Source organism: Aristolochia californica, unplaced genomic scaffold (assembly GCF_029961685.1).
Source record: "Aristolochia californica isolate CCGP_79_NKW_82.1479 unplaced genomic scaffold, dmAriCali1.0.hap1 SCAF_16, whole genome shotgun sequence".
Lineage (NCBI taxonomy): Eukaryota > Viridiplantae > Streptophyta > Magnoliopsida > Piperales > Aristolochiaceae > Aristolochia > Aristolochia californica.
The window spans coordinates 1,933,157-1,959,903 of NW_027181837.1; the positions used below are offsets into that span (position 1 = coordinate 1,933,157).

The window sequence follows — 26,747 nt, forward strand, 5'->3', positions numbered from 1 at the left end:
CTCTAGGTGGACCCAATCTTCTATTTTGACATCTTATTTGAATGGAATGGCTTAAAAAATGAATTTATCCTCCTTCCTTCTAAGCCCTTCAAAGTCGAAGGAACTTCTGAGCGTGGAGTAATTGAACTTGTGGAATTTGATTTTCAAATCTTCTATTATTGTCTAGCCATCGTTTGTGAACTTGCTCCCCCCCTAAAGGAAAAAAAATTATCGTCATTTCCCTTTCTCCTCTCTCTCCCTTGGCCTTCGTCTCCCGACGATTTTTTTTGCCCCATCTTCTTCCTCTCGTCTTCGTTCTCTCTGCTTTCTCTCGTCATCACTCTTTTTCGCTCTTAACTTTCTCTGGTCATTGCTTGTCGCCCCATCTTCTTCTTCTCTTCTACGCATCTCCTCTCTGTGTCTCTCTCGGCCTCACTCTCTCATCTCTCTCTCTTTTTTTTCAATTAATTTAGTGTTGTATTTGATTTAATTTTAATTTCTGTGCATAATTTATCTAGATTGTGGCCTAATTGTGGGATTTAGGGTTAGGGTTTCTGGGATTTAGGGTTCAATTTCGTCTTGATAGGGTTTAATTTTGGGATTAGAGTTGGGGTTTGGGACTTTTAGGGTTTTAAGGTCTAGGATTTTGTCTTTAGGTCTGAAATTAGGGTTTATGGTTTTTTTTTTAAAAAATAGGGTTCTCGGTTTTTGGGGTGATAATGTTTTAAGGGCTTAGGGTTTAGTGTTTGGGGCTTTTAGGGGTTTAAGGTCTAGGGTTTATGGTTTGGGGTTTTTAGGGAAAGATGATGATTCAAACGATGAGCTTGGTGGAGGGGGTGATGAGGTCCAATTAGCAGGTGTAAATGAGGATGAAGACAGCGATGATCTTGGGGATGAAGGCAACCTATCAACAACCATGCGGAGGTGTTGTGTATTAGAATCCACTAGAGCCGCACAATTTCGAGATGCCATAGCGACTAGCATGTGGAGTGATTATTAATGGTTGTACTTTTTTGCTTTTGAACATGTATGTTGTCTTTCATATGTACTAAACTAGTAAGTTGATGATTTTAAACGCACGAACTCGTTGATATATTCCAAGGCATAAACGTTTGCTTTTATCCTGTAAATTGAGGATAATTAGGAGTAACTCGGCTCATTTTGAAACATGTTTTTTTTTAACATATATATATATATATATATGTGTGTGTGTGTGTGTGTTATTAAAAATTATTTAAACTATTCATTTTTATTTCATAAAATATATTATTAATTACGTAAAAAATTCATAGTATGTTATTAATAAAATAATTGTTTTTATTTATTCAGTTCAATTAAATAATTTATTCTTTAATTATATTCGCTTTTGTTATTTTATACTTTTTTTCACATGTTTAAAATTTATTCTAGTCACACGTAATTAGTATATTAATTTATAATCAATCGTAATAATTAATTACTTTAATTATCCAATTGCTATAATTAATTAAACAAATGGTTTTGTGTTTTGTGTTAATATCTTATTAATTATTAATACGTAAAAATATATATTATGTTATCGATAAATTAATATATTTATTTATTTATTATATATTTTTTATTACTGTATTAAAATAGTGATTTTTAATGTCATAATATATTTTATGTTATTAAAAAATTATGTATTTATTATATTCACTTATGTTATTTTTAATTTTTTATTTTTTTAAATAGTTTATTCTAGTCACACGTAATGAGTATATTAATTTATAATAAACTATAATAATTAATTGGTTTAATTATCCAATTAATTAAACCATTACTTTTTCATTTTGTGTTAATATATTATTAATTAATAATATGTAAAATATATATTATGTTATTGATAAATTAATATACTTATTTATTTATTATGTATTTTTTTATTTTGTATTAAATAGTGAGTTTTAATGTTAAAATATATCTTATGTTATTACAAAATAATTTATTTTTTTATTATATTCACTTATGTTATTTTTAACTTTTTTATATATTTTAAATAATTTATTCTAGTCACACGTAATTAGTATATTAATTTATAATAAATTGTAATCATTAATCGGTTTAATTATACAATTGCTATAATTAATTAAACCATTAGGTTTATTCTCGTCTTTGCACCCCCTTTGTCATCTTCATATCTCTTCCCGCTCTTCCTCTCTTCATCTCTCGGTCCTCTCTCCCGTCTCCGCGTCTCGAGGTTCTCTCTTGCCTCCGGTGGTCTCTCTACGTCTTAGAATAATCTCTTAGTTCTCGGCCCTTTGGGCCCTCTCTCTCACCTCTCGCCAAGACGCCTCTCGCCCTCTGTTTCCCTCTCTCTCGCCACTCTTGTCTCAAACTTCTTCCGATTTCTCCATTTAGGGTTCGATTGCCCTAACTTCTACCTATTTCTCACATTGTCACTGCAAGCCAATAGGAACCACAATGCAGGGAGAAAATTTCACCTTACGTTATCCTCGAAATATAAAAAGATCTTGATCAAATCTCTGGGTTATTAACCTGCTCTGATACCATGTAAACTTTCTTCAAAATCTTTCTTTCTTACTCGAAAATAATTTCACATACTTACATCCATATTTGTATACTAAAATTATAATTATTTAATTCTGGTCTATCGGATCTCCGAAGTTGAGTTATGGAGATCCGGTAGACCAGAATTAAATAACTGTAATTTTAGTATATAAATATGGACGTAAGTGTGTGAAATGGGATAAGAAAGAAAGATTTTACAAAAAAGTTTACATGGTATCAGAGCGGGTTAATAACCCAGTTAACTTTCCAAATCTATTAAATAACTTGAGTTAACAGGTTTTAAAGTCTTTGGATTTTCCATTTCAGTAGGGTTTAAGTTTGGGAGCAAGGGCTTTTAAAAGCTCATTCTTCTACAACCCTTTCTGTTCGGATTTTAACCATCATTGTGCCAAGTTTCCAGTGATATTGGCTATTACTCATGTAGCTTGGTACTCAAAACAATATACCTTCAAGGATGGTACAATTTATTTGACAAGTATTATATGAAAAGTTTTAAATGTAGGTTAGATTGGAACCAGATTAAAATTCTTGGGCTCATGCTCGATTCCAATTTTAGACTTGCGATTGAACTCGAGTTTGAAGTATTCAGATCAAACCCAACTCAAACATATTCAAGTTTGAGCTCCGCTCGACTCGATGCCACCCTTACTTTTTGTATGATTGATTTTAGTAGCATACTTTTAAACGACTTTGGTATTTGAATTATACATAGCAGAGATTCAATTACAGTTTCGGAGAAGAATCTTTAAAATTACCAGCTCTGAAGTAGTATTAAAGCAAATGTAGTTCTAGAGAAAACCCTAATCTTTCCTGTTCTCTTAATTTTCTAATTTTCTTCTCCTTTGCCATTCAACGATTTTCACACCAAAATTTGCCATTTTCCAACTCGATCTGGTGTGAACTTGAAATTCAACATATTTTCTTTGGTTTGCTTTGTGTCATCCCCATCGGATCTGTTGGCCATGGTTGGCATTAGTGGTGGCATCGAGCCGAGCCGAGCCCGAACCTGCCTATATTCGAGCCCAGCTTCGAGCCGAACCTCGTCTCGAGCCTAAAATTGTTATCGAGCTTGAGCCCAAAAATTTTAACCGAGTTCGAGCTGAGCTTCGAGCCGAGCTCGAGCTTCAACATACATTTAAATTTTTTCAAAAAAAATATATATAATAAATTATATATAAAATTATGCATATATTTTACATAAAATTGGGCATGACCTGTACATAAAATTGGGCATAACCTATATATATAATACATGTATAAGATTGGGCATGACCTCTACTTAAAATTGAGCATAATCTATGTATATAATACTTATATAAAATTCGGTATGACCTCTACTTAAAATTGGGCATAATCTATTTACATAATACTTGCATGAACACTCCATAAAATTGTCTATACATTCCATAAACACTCCATTAAATTGTTTATACACTCCATAAAATAGTCTAAACACTTCATACATTGCATAACATTATGAATAAATTCCATACAATAATCAAAAACAACAAAATTAAATGAAATATCACTATCAATTTACATTTACCCAAATAAAACTATAAATCCTTTAAATAAAATCTTATTACTATTAGAGACTTACTAGAAAATTACAAGAAATATTTTAAATTTTTCTTAGGAAAGTTAAATGGACCTCTTATTGCCTTTTCTAAGGAAATAAATAAAAATTAATAATTAATCTAATATATTATTATACTTATCGATAAATTTTTAATCAAATAAAATGTCAAATACAAAATTGCTATGAAAATTGCCTCATGCTGAAAGTATTATATCATCAACTATCAAATACTTATTCAAAAAATTTCTATACGGTTTTCTAGCCCATCTTGGCAAGAAAATCTTACTTAGAAAATTATATGATTTTTTATCAAAAATTTATAATTAGAAAAATATTTTCAAAAAATATGAGGCATTAATGGTCCCTATATTTCTGCTAAAAATGTCTTTTCAACATTTATTGAAAAAACCACTAATAATCTATAGAAACGTATTTCTACTAAAATATATTTTCAATTTCTTCAAGAGTCATGAGGAAGGGACAAAGAGTTTTTTTTTTTCCTTGTTTATGATCTTGCACGTAGGGGAGGTTTTGAATAAATTATATATAAAATTATGCATACATTTAAAAAAAAAAGAATGATAGGGGAAGTTCAGAATTGGATTTCAATAATGGATTAAAATGCACCAATATTAATCTTTTTTACTCACAATTGTCAAGCTTGTTTTGTAATTTTTTAATCTGGCCATAAATTTACTATGACCTCTTTAGTGCCCCTAGATGAAAATTTATATTCTAGGAAAAACTTGAAATAATTTTTTTATGATACATATTTCCAAAAAAAACTTTAAATAAAATCCTATTACTTTTAGTGACTTATTAGAAAATTACAAAAAATATTTTAAATTTTTCTTAGGAAAGTTAAATGGACCTTTTATTGCATCTTGTAGGGAAATAAATAAAAATTAAGAATCAATCTAATATATTATTATACTTATCAATAAATTTTTAATCAAATAAAATGTCAAACACAAAATTGAAATGAAAATTGCTTCATGCTAAAAGTATTACAGCATAAATATTTATTCAAAAATTTTTTATACAGTTTTCTACCCCATCTTGGTAGGAAAATCTTAGTTAGAAAATTATATGAATTTTAATAAGAATTTTCGATTAGAAAAATATTTAAAAACAACATGAGACACTAACAGTTCATAGAAATTTATTTCTATAAAATGTATTTTAAATTTTTTTCAAAAGCTACGAGGAAGGAGAGTTTAAGGAATTTTTTTTTTTTACTTTATGATCTCGCACGTGCGAAATCATTTTCGCGCGGGGGAGGGGGGAGATTATTTCTCCCCTGGTTTTGGTTTTCCGCCGAGACGACGAAGGGAAGGGGGTTACGGCGCCGGAAATGGCGGCGACGGAAACATAGGTAACGGCGAGGAGAGGAAGAAATAGAACGGATGGCCACAGAGGCGGCCGACGAACAACTGTCGACGATGGTAGAGGCGGCGACAACAGCCGACGGGAGGGGCACGGCGGTGACGAGGGGAGGAAATTTTTTCTCCCTCTTGCTCTCGCTCACGCTCCCGCTCCCGACCCGATACCGATCCCAACTCACCTCGAGCCGGCTCGCTAGCCGACGAACCGAACCTAGCTTTAGTCGCTCGAGCTCGATAGATTACGAATTGAACCGAGCCAAACTCGAGTTGCTCGCAAGCCGGCTCGGTTCGAAGCCACCCCTACTTTTGAGTAGGGGTGACATTGAGCCGACCGAAGCTCGAACCTGCATATGTTCGTATTTGGTTTGATTTGAATACTTTGAACTCGAGCTCGGACCCAAAAGTTTTAATTGAGTTTGAGTTCAAACTCGAACTCAAACCAATATATAAAACTATAAAAATAAATAAATAAATAAAGAGAATATTGCGATGAATTTAGTACCATTAAACTAGAGCATATGAATGTATAATAATAAGTGTTTATTCTATAGAAAAACAACAGTATCAAATGTTGAGAGACCCAAAAGGGTTGAACAATTGATCATCTTTGAGGTAAATAAGAACAACTATCAACCAACCAGAGAGGGAATTGATGAGAGCAATTAGAGTAAAGAGTTTAGTCCAAAACTTGATATGATTATAAAAGGCAGAGAATAGAAAATCTAAGTCTCTCCCTATGATTCAAGTTGTTTAGTCCGGATCTTGTTTCGACTCAATTGTATCCTCCAATGACTTAATACCCAACTCCCCTGATCCTCTACTTGAGTCGGTCATATAATCTTCTACAACATACATATGCATTATGTCAAAAATAGCATTCAAAAAATTACATAAAACAACCTAAAAATGCCTTCTTTTTTAGTTAGAAGACATTCAGTCGAAAACCCTTAACATAAGAGTCAAGCAGCTCCCTACGACTCTAGTTACCCAATGGAAAATCCGATACAATGAGATGAGTAAAAAAATTAAGCAATGTTCATTGTTCACTATGCCACTATTAATATTAGATATTTAATATGCTAATATTTATTATTTTAGAGTTATCAATTATTATTTTTACCAATTATTGATTATTATTTGCTATTATTATTGTCTTGTTTTTATATAATATAAAAATTTAAGAGCTTTATCCATCATAAATGTCATATATATGAATTAATTAAATTAATATTTTATTTATCAATTATTTAAAAATATATCAATTATATACTCATAATCAATAAATAAAATAAACCAAAACATAATCTGCTCTTCCTTATTCCTTTATTTAGGTTAATTATTTTATTTTTTTCATTATTGCTCAAATTTAATTAGAATTTAACATATTAATAACATTTAATTAATTAATATTTAATAAACAAACTATTGTTACAAATAAAAATTTAATGCTATTAATAATCAAGATCGTGTTATTATTTGAAGCAATAATTATTAATATTAATTAATTTAACAATATTTGGTTGTAATTTAATAAATATTATTTTATAATGTCAAACACAAAAGGAAAACATATTTGCATGAATTAGCAAGCCCAGGCCCAGACAGCAAGAGAGAGGTAGTGGAGCTTCGACTCTCCCCCCTTCTTCTAATAATCGGTACAAGGACCTTCTTCGCCGGAGTCGATTAACGGCAAATTCAAGACATCGACGATAACTTAAACTGAAAGCTGATTACTGTTAAGAAATGGTCATTTAATGATTGAAAAGTATCTCCGGCGTATCCTGAATCTCTTCCGCGTGTCCAATTCGGTTGACGGAGACACTGATCTACTTCGCGGAAGGATTCATTTCAATTTTGGGAAAGTCGCTGGATAGCAATTTCAATTGAAAACTGACTCATATGCCTCGTCTCAGTCTAGGAAACTCACTACGCGGTGGAAAATCGTCTTCGCCTATAAATACGCTTCCCCAGTCAGTTTAAGGCTCACTCCACTCCACTGCAAGTTCCTCTTCGGCATTTATGGCTAATCACCCCGCTGCTTCTCCTGTGCCTCCTGTTCCATTGATCGATACTCGCCTACTTCCCCCAGGAGAACCTCTCTCTTTTGATATCTCCTTTAACCCTTCGCGCCAAGCCCCAGTCCACGCTCCCACGGCAGTCATCTCAATCTGCCATCGACGCAAGTTCTTCTATATGGGTCCTATGCGGGAGAGAGGCCATGTTAATCAAGTTATTTTCCATACACCTGCTGTGTGCTTTCGTCTGCCGCTTTCCTTATTGTTCGATCGGAGTCGCTGGCAGAATGTGGCCTCCGGAATACTGCACCACTTCTCCTTCAGCTCCGAGGCCTACGCCCAACTCCTTCGACATCTCTATATTCTTGGAGCTGATTGGGCGGAGCTCGCGTTGAGGCATGGGTGTACGAGGTTGGATATGGCGGTTGACGTGCGTGAGAGGACCGAAATCGACTTTCCGCTACCGATTCCCGCCGACCCTGAGTCAATGCCGACGGTAGAAGAGGCTTCTGTCGGCCAGAACATGAAGTTGAAGGAGCTCAGCGAGATAGCTGCCGGAGAGACGTGCGCTGTTTGTTTTGAAGAATTCGGAGGATCAACGAAGGCGGTGACGGAGACTCCATGCTCGCATCTTTTCCACACTGACTGCCTCCTTCCTTGGTTGAGCAGAGCGACTACATGTCCTCTCTGCAGATCCTCCCTCCGACTCCCATGATCCAAGATCAAAGTTGATTAGTTGATTAGACGAATCAAATTCTTGTATGTTATTTTTTATGTAAAAAGATTGTTGATTCTACAGAAACGATGCTGGTTAATTGTTGACTACATGTCCTCTCTGCAGATCCTCCCTCCGACTCCCATGCAAACGATGCTGTAACACATCTCCACTTTGTCTATCGGTAATAAATTGATTAGATAGGAAACAGATTCTACGAGTTTTAAATTTTCCCATTTAGATTAATACGTGAGACCTTAACTACTCGATAGCTGGTTACGATAGTTTTCTTTGTAACCGATCTTATCAAACTTACTCCTCTGTTTTGATGATTCGACTTAACTACTGGATAGCTGGTTTCGATAATTTTCTGGGTAACTGATCTTATCAAACATACTCCTCTGTTTTGATGATTCAACAACTCCTTTCTTTCCGAGTTCTTAGCTTTCAGATCAGAGAAGGCAAAGAAGTTAAACGGATGTAAGGAGTGGAGTTAAATCTATCTTTAATCAGCTTAACCCCATTTTGAAAAGTGAGTACTGTACCTGCTCTCGTTAAAGAAAGTTCACGGTTCTCAACCTAGTTGAAGTGGTGATTACAGTGGCTTCTTGTTATGGTCGTTGGCTCATAGAGTCGCATATTTGCGATCTGGGGAGAAGGGAAAAGGAGGTCAATAGTAGACCTTCCTCCAGGACCCCTCTTGCTGCCATCTTGTTATTTTTTATTCATTTTAAAGGGTTAGCTTTCTTCTTCAGATTAGCTTCTGCAACATTTTTTATGATCTGTTTGAAATCCGTTTCCCAATTAGTGATGTTTGAGAAAATCTATCTATTTCTTTTTGGTTTGTCTTTGTTTGTTCCATAATTTCTTCTTGTTATTTTAATTTTTCTTTGAACTTATTTGTGTGCTCCCATAGTAGCTTCAATTAGGGCTGGACATGGGTTGGGTCAGTTTCGGGTTTTCGAAAAACCAAAACTGACCCCGAAATGTCAAATCCAAAGTTGACTCAATCACCTTCTCGCCTATCCCGGTAAATTTTATTTAAACCCAACCCATTTTCGTAAACCTGACCCATCTCTTACCCGACCCTACCCTATTTTAGGGGGGATTAGTGCACATTGTAAGTGCGGAGGGAAAGTGGAAGGGAAAGTGAAGTACTTTCCCTGGGGAAAGGAAAGTGAGAGGGAATGTAAAGTATTTGTTTGTGTTAGTGTGTGTAATAGAAAGTGCAGTATAAAATACTTGTTTGTGTTAGTGTGCGCAATGGAAAGTACAGTATAAAATACTTATTTGTGTTGGTGTACACAATATAAAGTGCAGTGTAAAGTGTAGATTGATTATTTATTAAATAAAATATTTTGTTATATCGGACTTTTAGAAAATTAAATTAATATTAGTTAATAAAAGAAAATATATTAAATATAACAATTAAACAAATGCTTACTTTTATATTATTAAAAATGTAATCAAATTGTAATTTTATAATATCTAAATATGAAATAATTATATAAAAATATATTATATAATAGTTATTAACTTAATAAATATTAGTAATATCAAAATAATATTAATTTATTAACATAATTTATAAAAAGTAAAATATTTACACAAATATCGTACTACACAAACATCGTAATAATAAAAATAAAAAAATGATACAAATATAACTCAATCACCTATTTAATATAAAAAATTTACAAATGTACGTACAAAATACAACACAAAATATTTAATGGCATTAAAATATAATAGTCAATAATTTTGCCACATCTGAATTGCTAATACATCTCGAAAATATGATGCTCTTGCAGATTGTACTGCAGTCTCCCTCTGAGTACTTCTTTGAGTGTCCATATCATCCTTAACATCATCACCACTATCACTGTCTTCACTTTCATTATATGTACACTCATCTGGCAAGTTTCAGAACTTCTCATGCTCCCGAACACAGATAGGGCTTTGTCATAGAGCTTATGCCTTTACCATCACATTATATTCCACTAAATATTGCCTCGGTTTCGGACCGGAGGCCCCTCTCTGCATAGACATCCATGATTGCAACATAATTTTTTTATGAGAACCCTTCCCTAGTACAATGCTTGTAAAAAAAGAGTTTTGTCTTCTACAACAACCCCTCGTTAATGTACATATCCATAACAAGGGGCAGCAATTGTTGGTCAACATCTATATGAGCTCTCTCTATTTCCTCCAATACATTATCCACTTCTTCAACCATCTTTCTCTCGCACAGTATCTAGACTACTGTTCTATATGTAATGGTATCAGGATAGAGACGAGACTCTTTGATCTTCCTATAACTTTTAAATACAGCTTCAATATCACCAACATCATTATATAAAGACAAGAATATATTATAAGTTTTAGTGTCAGGTTTAAACCCCTTCTCTTCCATTTTATTGAGCAAAGACAATGATTCAGACAATGAGACCCACAAATATGGATCATGGTGTTAAAAGTAATTGTATCAGGCTCTACCCCTAACCTCAACATCTCTGCAAAAGCATCTGAAGCATCATCCAGACGACTTGCTTTTCCATACAAGTCAATCAAAGTGTTGTAAGTTGCAACCATCCGCGGCTTTCGGTTTGAACCCTGCTCATCAGAAGACAAAATTTTTGAAGTTGGAATGCGTCCAACAACCTTAAAAAACTCAGTAGAAAAAAAATGTTTAAGACTCATTGGAGCCATAATTGAATCCTAATCAACTGACTCAAATTCAAGATTCTCCAGTTGAACTCGGCCCATACATCAGTCCTTATAGAAACGATCAGCTTGATCAAACTCACTAGCATCTTTTATAACCTGGAGAACAGCTTCACAGTAACTTCGTCGGGGAAAATTTCCCAAATTTTCATATGTTTAACCCACAATAGTGATTCATGTAACAGTCCGCTTTCCCATAAACATGAATTATCATTCCATAAGTGTTATTAGTGGGAAAGACATGATCTCTTGCCATTTCAATCCAACAAGGACGAAGTTCATCCCACTGTTGCGCCCTACCAAGAATCCTCAAGACGACATTATATTGAATTACATTTGACACATAATCCTTTTGAGACTTAATCCATCGAAATATACAAATGGCGCATCTCCAATCCCGTTGTTCCTTCGAGCTGCAGCAGGGCAGCGTCATGTGAAACCAGATAGAGAAGCACAACCAGCCGACAGGAGAAAAACCCTAACTTGAACTTGGAAGAGACGAAGAGGGAGGATTCGACGTTTTTCTATGGTCGAGAGATACACAAATTATATTCTAGTGTCATTCCAGGTGGGTTTGGAAAAATTTGTCCACAAACTTAAACCCAATGGGTTTTTTTTTAGCCCCGTCCCCAACCCACAAGGTGAAATCTGAAATTTGAACCTAGGATTTTTAGGTTGGGTCAAGTTAAGTTCCTTATGAAACCCGACCCGATGCCCACCCTAACTTCAATGATGCTATTAATGGGAAGAAATACTACCCATCTCTATGATTCTTGCTTTTATGTATTTACATATATTACAGATTAGACACTTAATGTTTTGAATTTGTTTTTTTTATTTTCCTCTTATTTAGTTATTTCACTTTAAATGAGTTTATGTTAGTTTTGCTTCCGCTAAATATGAAGGGAAAGTGTGCACGTAGTTGTGTGCTTGTAGATAGTATTTCGTCGAAAACCCTAAACAAAAGAGTCAAACAGCTCCCTCGAGTTACCCAATGCAAAATTTGATACAATGCGATGAATAAAAAAATCAAACAATGAACACATTGTTCACTATGCCACTATTATTATTAGCTAATATTTATTATTTTAGAGTTATCAATCATTATTCTACCAATTATTGGATATTATTTCCAATTTTTATTTTCATTATTTTATATTATATACAAAATGAAGAGCTTTATCCACCATAAATGTCAAATTAATATATATATTAATATATGAACTAATTAAATTGATATTATTTTGTCAATTATTTAACAAATATATCAACTAATATTCATAATCAATAAATAAAAACATAGACATAATTTGCTTAATTTAATTGTAATTTCACATAATAATAATATATACAATTAATTAACATTTAATAAAAAATTAATGTTACTAATAAAAAATTAATGATATTATTAATCAAGATTGTGTTATTATTTGAAGCAATAAATATTAATATTAATTAATTTAATATTATTTGGTTTTAATTAAATATTTCATTGCAATTGCAAAGTATAAAACTCATTTGAAACTCAGATAATGATTTAAAAGTATAAACCCTTTAAATCAACTCAAAAGAGGAATAACTTTAAAATTCAAGCTCACAAACGATGGCTAGACAATAATAGAAGATTTGAAAAAAATATTCCACAAGTTCAATCACTCCATGCTCAGAAGTTCCTTCGACTTTAATGGGTTTAGAAGGAAGGAGGACAACTTCATTTTGTAAGCCATTCCTTTCAAATAAGATGTCAAAATAGAAGATTGGGTGCACCTACGGGTACATAGACTAAGGTCCATACCACCTTTTTGCTTTTAATAAATAGTCACTCCTCAACTATCAATGGCTTAGCTCAATACACTCTCTCTATGATTTGCTCACCAAAATTCTCTCCAAACTTCCTCCCTAAGAAAAATTCATCTTTCTAGAAAAAAGAAAGAGAAAAAATGGATCCCCTGATCACTTTAGTACAGGAAAATAAACCTTTAGTAGAGAGCAACCAGTAGTCAAGAATGCCGGACAGTAGTAACACACCATGAATATTCATCAACTATTTGCTCCCTCTGCTTTTTCCTAAGCATTTTGTATGCAGAAGCTAGTATCTGTGCTTTGGTATTATCATACAGCTCAGATTCATCAGACGTTGAAGATGATGAACCATCACTCGAGTCTGTAGCTATAGCAGGAACTGTCTCAAAATCCTCCGAATTTGAGACCCGGGAATTTGAGAGGTTCAGATCTTTAGTATGGGCTACAGCTTCCTCTGGTCTTTTCGTTATCATGAGTTTCTCATCAGGCATATCATCCTTCTTCATCCTCCATCTTGTTATTTCCAAAAGAGTCTTCTGCCTCTTCAACAAACACATCCTGACTAAACCACTTATCCATAATTTTCTCTTGAGTCGGATGCTCCTCGTTGTGCAATGGCACCATGAGTAGAGTTGCTTCATCATTTACATCATCTTTGTCAGAATCATCAAATTCATCAGGACTCATCATATCACCATCCTACATGAGAAATTTTAAATTTTAAGGAAAAAAATGTTATGTTTAGCATTGTGACTCTAAGCTGGTAAAATAATTCTCTCATGATAAGCAACATCAATTGGATTTTTTTATCAGCTAACGATAATTGCTTACGATTTCACAAGCCAATAGAATTTCAACTAAACAAGCAATAGACATTACATAATAGAAGCCCCACTGACAAAGTAGACCAAATTAAGCAGGCTATTCAGAAGATAAACAGCACCTTGTCATCATTAGCATGAGCTGCTTTCACACGTTTCTGCTGCTGAGTGCTGCCTTCTTTCCGAGTTACAAATCGTTCATAATCTGGATGGTCATCAAACCTGGCAAGAGTCGGGGGGAGTTCAAAAGCATCAAGCAAGGGTATAAGAACATTAACCAAAACGAAACTGAAACTCAAAAAGAATTGTAAGGTTAAAGTCTCTGTCCTTCATTAGAGTCAAATCTCACTGGATATATCTTCTTAATGGACATCAACTTGAGTTTCTCCACTCTCATTGTCTTGCAAATTGTCATTATCATCATTAATTTCTGTGGAATCAACCATTGGTAGTTGTTTCTCTTGCTGAAATGAAAACAAAAACTGTGTAAGAAGTCTGATTTGGCCTTACAAAAAACAAAAAATAAAATAAAAAAGTAAAAGAAACTCCGAATCGTATTTTATTTGTGTGAGAAAAGATAGTTCATTGTAATACAATTACGCTTGCCAGTTTTTCACTCTTGAAAGCACTCACCAACAACTTGTTAGATATTCAATCTTGCTTGTTCACATTTACTGATTGTCAGTGTTATTGTCTAGTGTCTCTCTTTGTTTATTCTTTCCCTTCTCCCTCTTGTATTTCCTTCAGTTCCTCATATATCTCCTTTTCAATCTTATATCACTGTCTTAACACAAAAAGGCTTGTAAAATTACAAGAAAACATTTTCACTGTTATTTACCAGTCATAAAAGTGCTGTTTTTCTGTTTTTCAAACATCTTCAAGTCTATGTTTTCAGAAACAAATTACCGAACTAAGATATAAAATTTTCTGTATATTCAGCAGTAGAACAAACAATTAACTTTCCCTTTGCCTATTTTACTTTCCCACATAAATAATTTTATTACCGTCAGCTAGCTGAATACAAACTCAAACTTCATGGTAATTAATGTTGGAGACACTGATTTTGAAAGAATTATCTAACCTTGATGGAAGCAAGAGAAAATAACTCGTGATCTTGGTATCCATCCTCCGTTGCATCTATATTCATCCCTGCTGCTTTGCGGATATTGTCCTGGATATCGCAAGAAATGGAAAATGCTAACCAGCCAGAAAGGAACTTCAAACCACAATATTAAGAGTAATTTAAGAAAAGTAGCATATGTACCTTTGCTCGTCTCTTTGCCAAGAGTTTCTTCGCTTGTTTTTTCTTGCGCTCCACAGCATAAGACAACTCCATTTTCTTAAGTACATAGTTGTCCTCATCACCCTTTTCTATGTCATTTTCAGTATTGGTAGGTTTTGATTTAACCTTCTGAGTAGGTAAGAACGCCTTTCTTGTCTGCATCTGCCATCTTCAGAAAAGAAAAGAGAAAACTAGCACATAAGCAGGGATAAGACTCCAGTAGGTTTACAATTGATGACAATATAGAAAACGAAATCAAATTCTCCCTAACAGATTTTTGTTTTTGAGAATGCCTCCTTAACATATCTGAGTTATGTTTATTGAAAAAATAATAATTTCTGATACATTATTTGGAAGAAAGGAAGAGGTGAAAGGTAGAAGATATGTTGCCAAAAAGAAAAATGATAAATGACAAATAACACAGAAAGACAACATAATACAACAGTAAACTACCAGAATTCATTATCACGAATGGCAATTGTCAAGCATGAGTAAAAAATGCCATAACCGACTTACTTCAGCAAATGTTTGAAATCCTGCTTCCCCAAAAACACGCAGATCATCACAATCTGCAGCAGAATCAGGTAGAACCCACACTTGAGAATTTGTTTTCAAGCCAACTTGTCTGGTTTTTCTTTTCAGCCCAACACCATGCCACGAACATAAGGGAACTACAAAACGTAGCCGACCAATGCAAGCAGATTGAAAGTAAAATTACCTCCTCTGTTGTTAATACATGATCTCCGACAGGTAATTACACAAGCAGAATCGCTGAAGAAGATAGAAGTCACAGACCCCATAACATCCAAGGGTGACTCTGACCACACAAAATCTGAAGCCAGGCACACCTTCCTCAAAGTTGTATTTCAATCCTCGTAACTGCAATTTAATATTGCTAACAGCACTCAGAACCATGCTTGCTGATATCATTATTAGGTTAATAGATGAAGCTGTTATCAAGCTATCCAATGGACCACCACCAACGCATGTGATCTAGAACACACCCTTCAAGATTTCTCTTTCGCTTTGACACTCTCAGAAGTCAGAACATCCACAATCTGCAATAAGCAATCAATCAGTAAGGTACAGTATCAAAACAGGAAGGGAAAAATTTTAAATAACTTAATAACATAGTAAGTGAATTGGACATCTAACATCTCTAAAATAGTAGAGCCTTACCTTGATTGGTTCTATGGCTCTTTGAAATCAATCATATCAAGCAGACGAGGGTCTATCTTGGCAGAAGCCTCGTATTTTAGACCGACAACAGAGATTTCAACCGATGTTGATCAACTAGCAACAGGTTTTGTGACCTCAACTCTTTCAAACAACTGCATTTAAAATTCTAATTTAAGCCAGCAAAACATTCTAGAAACATAGAGCATCCACAAAGAATTTAGGCTCCATCTGTTGCAGCTCCCCCGAAGAACCAGTTTCCCATCAAGTAAGCTAGAGTGGGAATACCAAGCAATCAGGGAAAATTTTCGGCTCTAATTGCGCAAGGGAGCTGTCTAAAAACATTTCAATCAGAAGAATTAAAAAAAAAAAAAAAACAGAAATTGATACCTGCTCGCGACAATAGAGAATGGCAATGTAGTCCTGCGACCTAGAAACTTAACACAACATATCAGTAGTAGAACTTCCTCCATGAGAACTGACATGCCTCCTCATCCGGCTCATCAGGAACTTCTCCCTGCGTGACAATGGAAACGGAAAGGGGAGCGCGGCAAGACTGTAAATTCAAAAAAGCCATTTATTTCTCAAAAAAAAAAAAAAAAAAAGGAAGTCAATTCTGTAACACGCCAACAAGTTCACGGTTCTATTTCATATCTGCGCTCTCCGGATAAGGGAAAAGGAGGTCAGTAGACCTTCCTCCGTGAGAACTGACATGCCTCCTCATCCGGCTCATCAGGAACTTCTCTCTGCGTGACAATGGACACGGAAAGGAGGAGCCCTCTCCTGACTAACGGGGATGGGAAGGGCAAGACTGTAAATTCAAAAATGCCATTTATTTCTAGAAAAATAAGGCAAAATTGGAATTGATTAGATAGGAAAGTGGGAAGGTAGCAAAACTGACTCTCGTTTAGGAAACTCACTACGCGTCTCTAAACTCACTTCCGCTATAAAATCAAGGGCTCACTCCACTCCACTCCACTCCACTCCGCTGCTCGTGCTGCTCTTCTTCACTGTCATTCATGGCTAATCACCCCGCTGCTTCTCCTGTGCCACCTGTTCCATTGATCGATACTCGCATACTTCCCCCTGGAGAACCTCTCTCTTTTGATATCTCCTTTAACCCTTCTTGCCAAGCCCCAGTTCACGCTCCCACGGCAGTCATCTCAATCTGCCATCGACGCAAGTTCTTCTATATGGGTCCTATGCCGGAGAGAGGCCATGTTAATCAAGTTATTTTCCATACACCTGCTGTGTGCTTTCAACTGCCGCTTTCTTTATTGTTCGATCGGAGTCGCTGGCAGAATGTGGCCTCCGGAATACTGCACCACTTCTCCTTCAGCTCCGAGGCCTACGCCCAACTCCTTCGACATCTCTATATTCTTGGAGCTGATTGGGCGGAGCTCGCTTTGAGGCATGGGTGTACGAGGTTGGATATGGCGGTCGACGTGCGTGAGAGGACCGAAATCGACTTTCCGCTACCGATTCCCGCAGACCCTGAGTCAATGCCGCCGGTAGAAGAGGCTTCTGTCGGCCAGAACATGAAGTTGAAGGAGCTCAGCGAGATAGCTGCCGGAGAGACGTGCGCTGTTTGTTTTGAAGAATTCGGAGGATCGCCGAAGGCTGTAACAGAGACTCCATGCTCGCATCTTTTCCACACTGAATGCCTCCTTCCATGGTTGAGCAGAGCGACTACATGTCCTCTCTGCAGATCCTCCCTCCGACTCCCATGATCCAAGTTGAAAGTTGATTAGTTGGTTAGACGAATCAAATTCTTGTTTCTTATTTTTTATGTAAAAAGATTGTTGATTGTAAAGAAACTTTCTTACTTGTATCCGCCACCATGCAAATGATGCTGTAACAGATCTCCACTTTGCATATCTGAAATAAATTGATCAGATAGGAAACCGATTCGACGGCTTTTAAAATTTCCTCAATTAGATTAATATGTGAGACCTTAACTATTCCATAGCTGGTTATGATAGTTTTCTGGGTAACTGATCTTATCACACATACTACTCTGTTTTGATGATTCGACTTAACTACTCGATAGCTGGTTTCGATAGTTTTCTGGGTAACTGATCTTTTCGAACATACTCCTCTGTTTTGATGATTCGACAACTCCTTTCTTTCCTAGTTCCTAGCTTTCAGGTCAGAGAAGGCAAAGAAGTTAAGGGATGTAAGGCGTGGAGTTAAATCTATCTTTAATCAGCTTAACCCCATTTTGAAAAGTGAGTACTGTGCCTGCTCTCCTTAAAGAAAGTTCACGGTTCTCTCAACCTTGTTGAAATGGTGATTACAGTAGCATCTTGTTATGGTCGTTCTCGCATAGTGTCGCATATTCGCGCTCTGGGGAGGGAGCATAGGTGGAGGAGGAGGCTCTCCTGTTATGCCAACAATGGCCAACAGATCAGACAGAAATATTTTTAAACTCTAAAATAACTTTTTTTGTATAACTTTTTTAATTTATAAATATTTTAAATCGATAATAAATGGGTAAGACTTAAGAGTAAGATTTTTTCAATTTATAAATATTTTAAATCAATAATATGTTAGTAAAATTTTAATTAATTAGTATACTTATTTTATTTTTTATTTTTTAAAATATAAAGTAATAAAAAGCGTAAAGATAAATTTTATTTTTAATTAATAAATATTTTAATCGATAATAAATCGAGTTAAATAAGTAAGAGTTAAATTTTTAATAATTTTTTTATATTTTATTATTTTAGATATAAGGTAATAAAAAGTGTATTCATAAATTTGATTTTAAAAAAAAAAAAAATTATTCAATTTTTTTATCATTTAATGACATGGCATCTTACGTGGTAGATGGCGTGTCGGAATAGTGACATGGCAGTCGATGTGTCCATCTACTGACGCAGTGCAAATGACGTGTGACACGTAATCAATCAAAGTTTACCTGTCACCTTTGACTGTACACATGTTCAGTGGATCGGTCAAAGTTGGGTATTTTTCAAAATAAGTTGATAATGTCGTCATTTCTCAAAATATGTTTTTTACATTGGGTATTTTGGTAAACAGGGGGTGGACACAGGTTGGGTTAGTGTCAGGTTTTCGAAAAACCGAAACCAATCCTGAAATGTCAAATCAAGCTTTGACTCGATCACCTTCTCTGGCCTGTCCCAGTAAATTTTATTTAAACCTGACCTATCTCCGACCCGTCCTTACCCTATTTTATATTCCTGTGTCATTCCTACCGTCCACAACCCACAAGGTGAAAATTGAAATTTGAACCTAGGGTTTTTGGGTTGGGTCGAGTTGAGTTCCCTATGAAACCCGACTGGATGCCCACCCCTAACTTCAATGATGCTATTAATGGGGAGAAATACTACCCATCTCTATGATTCTTGCTTTTGGGGGGTTAGTCAACATGACTCAGGACATGATCTTCATGTGCATTACTCAGTTCATGTCCTGAAGTCGTTAGGGAGCGCCAAACTTCATGTCATGTACATGATCATCCATGACTCAAGAGATTATGTCCCAAGTGCTTTCTGCCTGATTTTGAGAATCATGTACATGAAACGAGCGCGGGGCTCTCTCTGCCGCACACCTTCTCGCTCATTTCTGCCATTTTGTTCCCGCACCCTATCTCATTCCCACAGCCCTTCTGTAGTCTCCGTAAACCCCGAGCTCTCGACTCCCTCTCTCGTCTCTCTGGTCTCCCTCTCTCCGTTGTAGAGTACAGGAAACCGAGAAGCTCTGCGACAGAGGCCGAGAGGGAGAGGAGAGGGAGGGAGGCCTTCCTCCCTCGACGACGACTTCTCTTCTCTCTCGGCTTTCCTCTCTTCTCCTCCACCCCCCCCCCCCCCCCCCCCCCCCCCCTCTAGTCGGCCATCCTCCCTCTCCTCTCCCTCTCGACCTCCGTGGTAGAGCACGAGAGGTCGAGCATCTGTTGCAGAGCTTCTTGGCCTCCCTCTCTTCTCCCTCTCGGCGTACCGTTAGAGTGCCGCCTCTGTCGGCGTTGCCCACTGGCTCGCCGCTGAGGAAGACGACGATGGTTTAATTTTTCCTAAGTTAGGAAAAATTAAACTATCATCATAAAAATCATTAATTTATAAGTTTTATTTATAAAATAATTATTTTTATTTATTTAATATATTTATTTTATAATTACTATATTAAAATAGTGATTTAATAGTCATAATTACAATATTGTTAAAATAAATATTTGATAAATTATTTTGGCATAATTATCCGATTGATATAGTTAATTAAACCAATGGTTTAAAATTTTGTGATAATATATTATGTACAAATATATAGTGTGTTAAAGTTATGATTAGATCAATTTTTTCTCTTAAATTATTTATTTTTAGGTTAAAGTATATCATATGTTATTAATAAATTAATAACTCAACATATTACTTTCGTTTTTGTTATTTATAACGTTATTTATTTATTATTTGTAATTAATCATGTGCATATTTCATTGGCTCATGTAATTACCATATTAATGCACAATAAAATATCTAATTCAATTAATACATATATTAATATGTTTAATTATACATTAAATAACTTATTCGTGTAGTAATAATAGTTGTTTTACATAATTTGGGGTTTAAGGATTATGTTGTAATTAAGTGTACTGAAAGGGTTTAGGGATTCTCTTGTTTTTTATGTTTTTCTCATGTTGGGGGATGATCTTCATGTACATGATTGACATGATCTTCATGTTAGACATAAACTTGAACTTCAAAAATCCCAAACCCCCCCCCCCCCCCCCCCCCCCCCTCTCTTTATGTATTTACATATATTACAGATTAGACAATGTTTTGGATTTGTTTTTGTTTATTTTCCTCTTATTTAGTAATTTCTCTTTAAATGAGTTTATGTTAGTTTGGCTTCCTCTAAATATGAAGGTGTGCATGTACTTGTGTGCATGTAGAAAGTATTTGGTCGAAAACCCTAAACAAAAGAGTCAAGCGAAAACCCTAAACAAAAGAGTCAAGCGAAAACCCTAAACAAAAGAGTCAAGCAGCTCCCTTAGAGTTACCCAATGCAAAATCTGATACAATGCAATGAGTAAAAAAATTAAGCAATGAACACATTGTTCACTATGCCACTATTATTATTAGTTAATATTTATTATTTTAGAGTTATCAATCATTATTCTACTAATTATTGGTTATTATTTCCTATTGTTATTGTCATTATTTTATATTATATACAAAATGAAGAGCTTTATCCATCATAAATGTCAAATTAATATATATTAATATATGAATTAATTAAATTGATATTATTTTGTCAATTATTTAACAAATATATCAACTAATATTCATAATCAATAAATATAAAACATAAACATAACTTGCTTAATTTAATTATAATTTAACATATTAATAATAATATATAATTAATTTAATATTATTTTGTTTTAATTAAATATCTCATTACAATTGCAAATAGTAATATATTATGTAATTTTTAAATTAAATAGTAGCTTAAAAATAATTTAAAATATTAATTTGACTAACTAACATTAATGAAATAAATGGACATAGGGGACACAAAGGATACAAAGTTGAAATAAAGAAGAATACCAAGACAACACACGGCTCATGCATTAAATACCATTTTTACAACATTATTAAAGACTTGAGTTTATATCAATGCTGAGAACGAGGAAGGAGCAGAGGTGGAGGAGGAGGCTCTCCTGTAATGCCAACAATGGCCAACTGATCCAAAAGAGATGACACAGAGAACAACGGAGAAAATATGTTGGATTTCAAGTTCACACCAGATCGATTTGGAAAATCGTAGATTTTGGTGAAGAAACCGTGGAATGGCAATGGAGAAGAATGGAAAACTAAGAGACCTCCCACGACAATCATCTCAATCTGCCATTGACACAAGTTCTTCTATATGCGTCTATGCCGGAGGAAGCCCATGTTGAACAAGTTACTTTCCTTACACCGGATATAAGCTTTTGTCTGTTGCTTCCCTTATTGTTCGATTGAAGACGCTGGCAGAATGTGGCCTCCGAAATACTGCACCACTTCTCCTTCAGCTCCGAGGCCTACGCCCAACTCCTGTCACATCTCTATATTCTTGGACCTGATTGGGCCGAGATCACGTTGAGGTATGGGTGTAGGATGTTGGATGTGACAATTGACGTGCATCGAAATCGACTTTCCGCCACTGCTTCCCCCACGAGATCACGTTGAGGTATGGGTGTACGAGGTTGGATGTGACAATTGACGTGCATCGAAATCGACTTCCCGCCACTGCTTCCCCCAGACCCTGAGTCAATGCCGCCAGTAGAAGAGGCTTTTGTCGGCCAGAACGTGAAGTTGAAGGAGCTCAGCGAGATAGCTGCCGGAGATATGTGCGCCGTTTGTTTCAAAGAATTTGGAGGATCGACGAAAGTGGTGATGGAGACTCCATGCTCTCATCTTTTCCACACTGAATGCCTCCTTCCTTGGTTGAGCAGAGCGACTATATGTACTCTCTGCAGATCCTCCCTTTGATTCCCATGATCCAAGTTCAAAGTTGATTAGTTGGTTAGATGAATCGAATTCTTGTTTCTAAGTTTTTTATGTAAAAAGATTGTTGATTGTAAAGAAACTTCATACGTGTATCTGCCACCATGCAAATGATGCTGTAATAGAGCTCCAATTTGCATATTTACATTAAATTGATCAGATAGGAAACAAATTCGACGACTTTTAAATTTCCTCATTTAGATTAATCTGTGTGACCTTAACTATTTGATAGCTGGTTATGATAGTTTTCATGTTAACTGATCTTATCAAACATACTCTCTGTTTTGATGATTCGACTTAACTACTAGATAGTGGGATTTGATAGTTTTCTGGGAAACTAGTCTATCAAACATACTCCTCCTTTCTTTCCTAGTTCCTAGCTTTGAGGTCAGAGAAGCCAAACAATTTTTATGATCCATTTGAAATCTCTTTCTCAATGAGTGATGTATGAGAAAATATATCTCTTTCTCTTTGGTTTGTCTTTGTTTTTTCCATAATTTCTTCTTGTTATTTTGATTTTTCTTTGAACTTATCTAGGGGTGGTATCGAGCCGAGCCGAGCCCGAACCTGCCTATGTTCAAGCCTAGCCCAGCCTCGTGCCTAATATTGTTATCGACCTCAAGCCCAATAATTTTAACCGATTTCAACATACATTTAAATTTTTTTCAAAAAATACATAAAAAATAAATTATATATAAATTATGAATATATTTTACTTTAAATAGGGCATAACCTATGTATATAATACCTGTATAAAATTGAGAATGACCTCAACTTAAAATTGGGCATAATCTATGTATATAATACCTGTATAAAATTGGGCAAGACCTCTACTTAAAATTGGGCATAATCTATATACATAATACCTACATAAAATTATCTATACACTCCGTGAAAACTCCATAAAATTGTTTATATAGTCTATAAACACTCCATAAAATTGTTTATACAAACCCTGCATGAGAAAAATCTCGACCTATGTTAAAAATATTAAAATTACCATGATCAGAAAAACATGAAAAATCATGTAGATGGTAGCATTATCTCTACACTCTTCTTCTCAGGTTGTAATCATAAAAAAAAAATTTAATATATAAAATTAAAAAATATACTAACAAATATCATAATAAATAATTAATCAAAGAAATTCGCCTTTTGATTTTTCTTGACACCGTGAAGAGCCCGAACCCAATCACTGCGACAAATCAAAGCTTGAACTGTATTTGGTGCCAAGGAAGAACGATATGAGTATATTACTCTACCACCAGCACTAACTGTAGACTCTGAAGCTACTGTGGATATGAGAATTATAAGGATGTCTGCTGCCATCTTAGATAATACTCAAAATTTCATATGATTCACTTTTCACCATTCTAAAACATCAAAATCATATTGTGAAGTTTCCTCACAAATATACAGACCTTCTTCAAGATAATCTTCCAATTCTGACCTTGGTGAATTAACTACTTCCAGTTGTTTCACATAATTCTTTAACTTTGACCAACCTGAACTTGATGAAGAATATGACCTACGACTTGTGGAAACACCCATAGAGCTACTACTTGAAGCAATCTCTTCATTTCTAATATCCACATTATATAAGGATACATATTCATCGTAGATCTCATATAAGGTGCGTCAAACTAAGTTTATATTCTTCGTAGCTTCCTCCTTAGAATATATCTCTGGAAAACGTATTTTGATCAACCTTAATTTGACCATTGGATCCAAAACTGAAGCAACAACCATCAATAAATTGCATTCACCGTAGTACTTCTCAAATTTCTCTTTCATTCTACTAACCATTGTCCTGATGAAAACATTTTCATTTGTGGAATGAAAATTCAGAACTTCTTTTACCTTATATACCTCACTAAGGTACAAATTAGAAGTAGGGTAGTCACTCCCAAAAACTTTTAGAATCTCACACACTATATCAACCTCTTCCCATTCATCAAGACTAGGCAAACAATCATAAGTTGGTTCTCTAACTTTAAATTTAGAGAATGCATATTTGAATTTTAATGCAGAAGACAACATATCATAAATGAAGTTCCAATGAGTTAGACAATCAATAACCAATCTCTTTTCACCTAGTTCTAGTTGTTGTACAATTTCAGAAAAAAAGTGTGAAGTCTAGCCTCAAACAAATTTATGAATTTGACACTCTCACGCACATTCTCAATGATATCCTTAATTTGAACAAGACCATCTTGGAGTACTAAGTTTAAAATATGAGCACAACAACGCACATGAAATAACTTCTCACCACAAAATAATTTTTTTTCCTTGAAAAATCTTCTTTCAAAACTCTTATACAAACATCATTATATGCAACATTATCAACTGAGATACTAAATACTTTATTTTCGATTTTTCACTCTTTCAAACACTTGTAAAAAACTTCTGCTATATCAACGCCACGACAAGGAGGAGGAACATGCACAAAACTCAAGACTCGTTTTTTTAGCTTCCAATTACTGTCAATAAAAAGCCTAGTAATAACCATGTATTTAATCTTTTGATTTTGGGACTTCCAAAAATCCGTGGTAAGACTAATCTTGTTAATCTCTTTTAATAAAAATTTTAATTTCTTTTTCTCTGCCTCATACACCTCCATAAACTTCTTTTTAATGGTCTTTTGGGATATTTTCTCATAATTCATATTTGCCATCTTGATTACAAAATTAAATCTCTCCTATTTTCTATCATGAATGGATGCTCATGCAAAAGAATCCAATGAGCAATGAGTACTCTCATTTTAACTTGATCATATTTGCCTCCAAAATCCATAAAAAAGAAGTCCTGATGGACTCTGATCAACATTAGATCCCACTCCCACTGGTTCAAAGTTTATGGTTTTTTGTTTTCTCATTGCCACTTTTCTACTCAGGCAACGTTTCAAATGTCGACTCATATGTGTGGTCACTCCACTACTATTAACACTCAAATTGATTTTACAATTAACACAGTGAGCCTTTTTTTGTACCTTTAAGTGACACTTCTTTGAATTCCAACCCCACATGAGACCTTTTCTATCTTTTTTAAGTATGGGTAGAGTCACCTTCATCCTCATTTAGGGTAATTTCATCTAGGCCCACTTCTATGACATTAATAGTTCTAGGGGGTAGTGACTCTGGTGGAGTTGAGTCACTATCTATGGCCACACTAAAACTAGTGTTAATTATTGATGTCAATTGAGAAGGAGGTGTTGACATTCTTACTTCTACAAAAAAAAAAAAAATTACAAATTAAAAACAAAAAGAAAGAAAGCAATCTAAACAACAAAGATCCTACACATAATTTAAGATACTTATCAGCAATAAGGAAAACAATGCCTACAAAGATTAACAATTCTAGGGGGAACACTTTAGGGAGGTTTTTACATTAACTATAACTTCATAACACAATATCCTAAAATAAAATTACCCAAATACCGCTGACCTTTAACATTCTTATATCTCTAAAAAAAATTATATGAGGTAGTCATTATTCTGTTATTTCTGGATGATTTATTTTTAATGATTGTTTCTCTCTCTCTCTCTCTCTCTCTCTCTCTCTCTCTCTCTCTCTCTCTCTCTCTCTCTCACTCTCTCTCTCTCTCCCTCAAATAAAAGAGCTTCGGAATTGATCTCATCCTTATTTTTTTAATGCAAATTAAAAAAAAAATTGTTCAACAATAACTAAATCCTTCAATAAAATATGTGTTGTATCGGTAAACATTTCGACCCATAGATTGTGCTATTACGAAAAATAATTAAACCCCTCACCAATTCATGAATCTTGATAAGAATCTATTCTCAGAAAGAGTAATGGGATTTGGGTTAATGTAGATGTCGATTGAAACACGCAGCAGAAACATTAATGCAAAACACTTAATTGAAGATAAATAATGTAATACAAAAGATAAAAATGAAAAAAAAAAATCAACATTTCACTTACAGAAACAGAAAGTGTTCGGGGATATTTCCAAATTCCTTTCCAAGAATGAAGGAGCACTACTGAAGTAAAGCGAGAGTTAGAGCTTTTGTACGGTTAGGTCGGCGACGAAAAAAAAAACAAAAGATTAAATAAAAATCTTACCTCCTTCCGTCTGACCATCACTTTCGTCTTGACTGCGAGGAAGAACTTCGGATGAAGAAATCAAAGAGGGAGAGGGAGAACGAGGGATATGAAGACCAAAATCCCCCATTTCCGATGAATCGC

The 26,747-nt window shown here is 34.7% G+C and overlaps 1 protein-coding gene and 1 pseudogene across 1 annotated transcript in view; both read right to left on the bottom strand.

Annotated features, from left to right (window-relative positions):
• Positions 1 to 12,506: 12,506 nt before the first annotated feature.
• Positions 12,507 to 26,747, bottom strand: part of LOC137953124 (uncharacterized) — a 102,728-nt gene continuing 88,487 nt past the window's right edge. Inside the window, exon 13 of the transcript XR_011112342.1 lies at positions 12,507 to 12,924. The gene's annotated coding sequence lies outside the window, so the exon portion shown is untranslated. The remainder of the gene's footprint in view (positions 12,925 to 26,747) is intronic.
• LOC137953125 (adoMet-dependent rRNA methyltransferase spb1-like) overlaps positions 12,933 to 26,747 on the bottom strand; it is an 87,394-nt pseudogene continuing 73,579 nt past the window's right edge.